The 7,746-nt window shown below is 41.0% G+C and overlaps 1 pseudogene; it reads right to left on the reverse strand.

The window, feature by feature from the left end:
- Nucleotides 1-7,746, reverse strand: part of LOC102848064 — an 86,521-nt pseudogene that overhangs the window by 37,545 nt on the left and 41,230 nt on the right.

The raw sequence follows: 7,746 nt of genomic DNA on the forward strand, positions 1-7,746 counted from the left end.
TCACCATTCCAAACCAAAAGAAAATGCACATAATATACACACTAAGACAATTAGGAAGTCAGGCAATGCCTGTTGTTGTTGTTGTTATGTGCCGATGAGTCACTTGTGACTCATAGCGATCCTATGCCCAACAGCCATAAACACCGCTCTGTCCTCTACCAATGTCTCCAAAACACCCATGACAACTACCACAGACACTGGGTCATTTCACGTCATAAAGGAAGACATTGCCTACTTTAAAAATATATAAAGAAGAATTACACACACTAATAATTAAAATAACTCATATCCATGTTGGCGTACATAGATGAACTCCATATTTTTAACCGAGCACTTCCATTATCATCAACACATGCAAGGTACAGAGCTGAATAAGAGCCAGTATAGTACAATCAGGTATTGATGACTGCTAACCTAATTACTAGGGATCTGAATTTACCAGTGGCCCCACAAAGAAAGGCCTGGTAAAGATTACAGCCAAGGAAACTCAATTGAGCAGTTCTACTCTGTGATATGTGGCATCACAAGGAATGTGAATCAATACACGTGCAAAGAATTTGTCCCACACACTAGTTCTAACTGTGGCAACAACTTACTTGTTGGTGTTGGAGCGCTCTGGTCATCCTGCATTTCTTTATCACCTAAGTACCAACACATGACATCAGTCAGTTTTATGAGTCACTATAGGTACGAGTAAATAATGAAAAATAAAAATTCAGCTGCATAAATCTCTAGGTCTAATTTTGATCTCCGCCAAATCCAGCATGTGTCTGTTGATAAGGCAATAAGCAGGGCTGTATTCCTCCCTCTAAATAAATACAGGTACTATTCAGATGAGGGGGTTTTTGGTGGCCTAGGGAGTCATGCTACCAATCCAAATGTAGGCAGTTCAAGTCCACCAGTAGCTCTGTGGGAGCAAGATGGATAATCGCCTCTTGTGTGATTTACTGCCTCTCAAAACTTGCTTAGGGGTCCAACTCAACCCAAAGAGGAGATGTACCACCTTTGGGCTAGCAGGCAATTTTTCTATCAACTAGGCTACCAGAGTTCTTTAACAATAAAAATCAGAATTTTAACACAATGAGCGAACCACACGCCTTAAGGTTGGTTGTGTAACGACTTACCACTAAGTCACCATACCCGAACCAATATAAAATGCATATAATATACACACTAAGAAATTACGAAGTCAGGCAATGCCTGTTGTTGTTACTATATGCCCAAGAGTCACTTGTGACTCATAGGGACCCTATGCCAAACAGCCATAAACCCCGCTCTGTCCTGTACCAATGTCACGGTCTCCAACACACCCATTCCTTTTATCCCAGTGACTGGGTCGTTTCAGCTCATAAAGGAAGACAATGCCTACTTTAAAAATATATAAAGAAGAATTACACACACTAACGATTAAAATAACTCATATCCATGTTGGTGTACATAGATGAACTCCATATTTTTAACTGAGAACTTCCATTATCATCGAAACATAAAAGGTACAGTGCGGAATAATAGCCAGTACAGTACTATCAGTTATTGATGACTGCTAACCTAATTACTAGGAATCTGAATTTACCAGTGGCCCCACAAAGAAAGGCCTGGTTAAGATTACAGCCAAGAAAACTCAATGGAGCAGTTCTACACTGTGATATATGGCGTCACAAGGAATATGAATCAACACACTGGCAAAGAGTTTGTCCCACACACTAGTTCTAACTGTGGCAACAACTTACCTGTTAGTGGTGGAGCGCTCTGGTCATCCTGCATTTCTTTATCACCTAAGTACCAACACATGACATCAGTCAGTTTTATGAGTCACTGTAGGTACCAATAAATATTGAAACATAAAACTTGAGGTGCATAAATCTGTAGGTCTAATTTTGATCTCAAGAAAATTCAGCATGTGTATGCTGATAAAGTAATAAGCAGGCCTTTTTTCCTCCCTTTAAATAAAGATAGCTACTATTCAGATGTGGGGGGTTTTGGTAGCCTAGGGAGTCATGCTACCAATCCAACAGTAGGTCAAATCCACCAGCAGCTCTGTGGGAGAAAGATGGAAAATTGCCTCTTCCGTGATTTACTGCCTCTCAAAACATGCTGAGGGGTCCAACACAACAGTAAGGAGTAGATGCACCACCTCTGGGCAGCAACCAGTTTTTCCATAGACTAGGCTACCAGAGTTCTTCAAGAATAAATATCAGAAACTTAACACAATGAGCGAACCACACGCCTTATGGTTGGTTGTGTAACGACTTACCAATAAGTCACCATACCCAAACCAAAAGAAAATGCATATAATATACACACTAAGAAATTAGGAAGTCAGGCAATGCCTATTGTTGTTGTTGTTATGTGCCGAAGAGTCACTTGTGACTCATAGCGACCGTATGCCGAACAGCCCTAAACTCTGCTCTGTCTTGTACCAACGTCACCGTCTCCAACACACCCAACCCAATTACTCCAGTCACTTGGTCATTTCACTTCATAAAGGAAGACAATGCCTACTTTAAAAATGTATAAAGAAGAATTACACACACTAATGATTAACATAACTCATATTCATGCTAGTGTACGTAGATGAACTCCATATTTTAAACTGAGCACTTCCATTATCATCGACACATCCAAGGTACAGAGCTGAATAAGAGCCAGTATAGTGCTATCAGTGATTGATGACTGCTAACCTAATTACTAGGGATCTGATTTTACCAGTGAGCCCACAAAGAAAGGCCTGGTAAAGATTACAGCCAAGGAAACGCAATACAACAATTCTACTCTGTGATACATGGCGTCACAAGGAATGGGAATCAACACACTGGCCAAGCGTTTGTCCCACACACTAGTTCTAACTGTGGCAACAAATTACCTGTTGGTGGTGGAATGCTCCGGTCATCCTCCATTTCTTTATCACCTAAGTACAAACACATGACATCAGTAAGTTTTATGAGTTACGATAGGTACCAATAAATATTGAAACAAAAACTTTAGCTGCATAAATCTCTACGTCGAATTTTGATCTCCAGAAAATCCAGGATGTGTCTGCTGATAAGGCAATAAGCAGGCCTGATTTTCTCCCTCTAAATAAAGATAGCTGCTATTCAGATAAGGGGGGTTTGGGTGGCCTAGGGTTTTATGCTACCAATCCAAAAGTAGGCAATTCAAATCCACCAGTAGCTCTGTGGGAGAAAGATGGATAATCGCCACTTGTGTGATTACTGACTCTCAAATCTTTCTGAGGTGTCCAACACAACAGAAAAGAGGAGATGCACCACATTTAGGCTAGCAACCAATTTTTCTATTGACAAGGACACCAGAGTTCTTTAACTGTAAAAATCAGAACCTTAACACAATGAGCAAACCACACGCCTTAAGGTTGGTTGTGTAACTACTTACCACTAAGTCACCATACCCAAACCAATGGAAAATGCATATAACATCCACACTAAGAAATTATGAAGTCAGGCAATGCCTGTTGTTATTCTTATATGCTCAAGAGTCACTTGTGACTCATAGCGACCCTAGGCCAAACAGCCATAAACCCCGCTCTGTCCTGTACCAATGTCACGGTCCAGAACACACCCATCCCATTTACCCCAGTGACTGGGTCATTTCAGCTCATAAGGGAAGACAATGCCTACTTTAAAAATATATAAAGAAGAATTACACACACTAATGATTAAAATAACTCATATCCATGTTGGTGTACATAGATGAACTCCATATTTTTAACTGAGCACTTCCATTATCATCGACACATCCAAGGTACAGTGCCGAATAAGAGCCAGTATAGTGCTATCAGTGATTGATGACTGCTAACTTAATTACTAGGGATCGAAACTTACCAGTGGGCCACAAAGAAAGGCCTGGTAAAGATTACAGCCAAAAACCTCAATGGAGCAGTTTACTCCGTGATACATAGCGTCACAAGGAATGTGAATCAACACACTGGCAAAGAGTTTGTACCACACACTCGTTCTAACTGTGGCAACAACTTACCTGTTGGTGGTGGAGTGCTCTTGCCGTCCTCCATTTCTTTATCACCTAAGTACCAACACATGACATCAGTCAGTTTTATGAGTCACTGTAGGTACCAATAAATAATGAAACATAAAACTTGAGCTGCATAAATCTGTAGGTCTAATTTTGATCTCCAGAAAATTCAGCATGTGTCTGCTCTTAAAGTAATCAGCAGGCCTGTTTTCCTCCCTTTAAATAAAGATAGCTACTATTCAGGTGAGGGGCGTTTTGGTGGCCTAGGGAGTCATGCTACCAATCCAACAGTAGGCAGTTCAAATCCACCAGCAGCTCTCTGGGAGGACGATGGACAATTGCCTCTTCTATGATTTATTGCCTCTGAAAATTTGCTGAGGTGTCCAACACAACAGCAAAGAGGAGATGCACCACCTTTGGGCAGCAGCTAATTTTTCCATAGAGTAGGCTACCAGAGTTCTTTAACAATAAAAATCAGAAGCTTAACACAATGAGCGAACCACATGCCTTAAGGTGGGTTGCGTAACGACTTACCACTAAGTCACCATACCCAAACCAAAAGAAAATGCATATAATATACACACTAAGAAATTAGGAAGTCAGGCAATGTCTCTTTTGTTGTTGTTATGTGCCGAAGATTCTCTTGTGACTCATAGCGACCCTATGCCCAAGAGCTCTAAACCCCGCTCTGTCCTGTATGAATGCCACTGTATCCAACACACTCACCCCAATAACCCCAGTCACTGGGTCATTTCACCTCATAAAGGAAGACAATGCCTACTTAGAAATATATAAAGTAGAATTACACACACTAATAATTAAAATAACTCATATCCATGTTTGTGTACATTGATGAACTCCATATTTTTAACTGAGCACTTCCATTATCATCGACACATCCAAGGTTCAGTGCCGAATAAGAGCCAGTATAGTGGTATCAGTGATTGATGACTGCTAACTTAATTACTAGGGATCTGAATTTACCAGTGGGCCACAAAGAAAGGCCTGGTAAAGATTACAGCCAAGAACCCTCAATGGAGCAGTTCTACTCTGTGATACATGGCGTCACAGGGAATGTGAATCAACACACTGGCAAAGAGTTTGTCCCACACTCTAGTACTAACTGTGGCAACAACTTACCTGTTGGTGGTGGAGCGCTCTTGCCGTCATCCATTTCTTTATCGCCTAAGTACCAACACATGACATCAGTCAGTTTTATGAGTCACTGTAGGTACCAATAAATATTGAAACATAAATCTTCAGCTGCATAAATCTCTAGGTCTAATTTTGATCTCCAGCAAATCCAACATGTGTCTGCTCATAAGGCAATAAGCAGGCCTGTATTCTTCCCTCTAAATAAAGACAGCTACTATTCAGATGAGGGGGGTTTTGGTGGCCTAGGGATTTATGCTACCAATCCAAAAGTAGGCAGTTCAAATCCACCAGTGGCTCTGTGGGAGAAACATGGATAATCGCCTCTTGTGTGATTTACTGCCTCTCAAAACTTGCTGAGGTGTCCAACTCAACACAAAGAAGAGATGTACCACCTTTGGGCTAGCAGCCAATTTTTCTATCGACTAGGCTACCGGAGTTCTTTAACAATAAAAATCAGAACCTTAACACAATGAGCGAACCACACGTCTTAAGGATGATTTTGTAACGACTTACCACTAAGTCACCATACCAAACCAAAAGAAAATTCATATAATATACACATTAAAAAATTACGAAGTCAGGCAATGCCATTTGTTGTTCTTATGTGCCGAAGTCACTTGTGACTCATAGCGACCCTATGCCCAACAGCCCTAAACCCTGCTCTGTCTTGTACCAATGTCACTGTCTCCAACAGGCCCATGACAATTACCCCAGTCACTGGGTCATTTCACTTCATAAAGGAAGACAATGCCTACTTTAAAAATGTATACAGAAGACTTACACACACTAATGATTAAAATAACGCATTTCCATGTTGGTGTACGTAGATGAACTCCATATTTTTAACTGAGCACTTCCATTATCATCGACACATCCAACGTACAGTGCTGAATAAGAGCCAGTATGGTGCAATCAGGTATTTATGACTGCTATTCTAATTACTAGGGATCTGAATTCACCAGTGGGCCCACAAGGAAAGGCCTGGTAAAGATTACAGCCAAGAAACCTCAATGGAGCAGTTCTACTTTGTGATACATGGCGTCACAAGGAATGTGAATCAACACACTGGCAAAGAGTTTGTCCCACACACTAGTTCTAACTGTGGCAACAAATTATCTGTTGGTGGTGGAGAGCTCTGGTCATTCTCCATTTCTTTATCACGTAAGTAACAACACATGACATCAGTCAGTTTTCTGAGTCACTGTAGGTACCAATAAATACTGAAACATAAAACTTCAGCTGCATAAATCTCTAGGTCTAATTTTGATCTCCAGGAAATCCAGCATGTGTCTACTGATAAAGCAATAAGCAGGCCTGTTTTCCTCCCTCTAAATAAAGATAGCTACTATTCAGATGAGGGGGTTTTTGGTGGCCTAGGGAGTCATGCTACCAATCCAAAAGTAGGCAGTTCAAATCCACCAGTAGCTCTGTGGGAGAAAGGTGGATAATCGCCACTTGTGTGATTATTGCCTCTCAAATCTTGCTGAGGTGTCCAACTCAAAACAAAGAGCAAATGTACCACCTTTAGGCGAGCAGCGAATTTTTCTATCAACTAGGACACCAGAGTTCTTTAACTATAAAAATCAGAACCTTAACACAATGAGCGAACCACACGCCTTAAGGTTGGCTGTGTAACTACTTACCAGTAAGTCACCATACCGAAACCAATAGAAAATGAATATAATATACACACTAAGAAATTACGAAGTCAGGCAATGCCTGTTGTTGTTGCATATGCCCAAGAGTCACTTGTGACTCATAGCAACCCTATTCCAAACAGCCATAAACCCCGCTCTGTCCTGTACCAATGTCACAGTCCAGAACACACCCATCCCATTTATCCCAGTGACTGGGTCATTTCAGCTCATAAAGGAAGACTACTACTTTAAAATATATAAAGAAGAATTACACACACTAATGATTAAAATAACACTTATTCATGTTGGTGTACATAGGTGAACTCCATATTTTTAACGAGCACTTCCATTATCATCGACACATCCAAGGTACAGTGCTGAATAAGAGCCAGTATAGTGCAATGAGGCATTGATGACTGCTAACCTAATTACTAGGGATCTGAATTTACCAGTGGGCCGACAAAGAAAGGCCTGGTAAACAGTACAGCCAAGAAAAGTCAATGGAGCAGTTCTACTCTGTGATACATGGCGTCACAAGGAATATGAATCAACACACTGGCAAAGAGTTTGTCCCACACACTAGTTCTAACTGTGGCAACAACTTACCTGTTGTTGGTGGAGTGCTCTGGTCATCCTCCATTTCTTTATCACCTAAGTACCAACACATGACATCAGTCAGTTTTATGAGTCACTGTAGGTACCAATAAATACTGAAACATAAACCTTGAGCTGCATAAATCTCTAGGTCTAATTTTGATCTCCAGAGAATTCAGCATGTGTCTGCTGATAAGATAATAAGCAGGCCTGTTTTCCTCCCTTTAAATAAAGACAGCTACTACTCAGATGAGGGGGGTTTTGGTGGCCTAGGGAGTTATGCTACCAATCCAAAAGTTGTTATGTGCCGTCGAGTCGTTTCCGACTCATAGCGACCCTATGCACAACAGCTCTAAACCCTGCTCTATCCTGC

This window comes from Elephantulus edwardii, unplaced genomic scaffold (genome assembly GCF_000299155.1).
Source record: "Elephantulus edwardii isolate Elephantulus edwardi_28Jun2011 unplaced genomic scaffold, EleEdw1.0 scaffold00016, whole genome shotgun sequence".
Taxonomy (NCBI): Eukaryota; Metazoa; Chordata; class Mammalia; order Macroscelidea; family Macroscelididae; genus Elephantulus; species Elephantulus edwardii.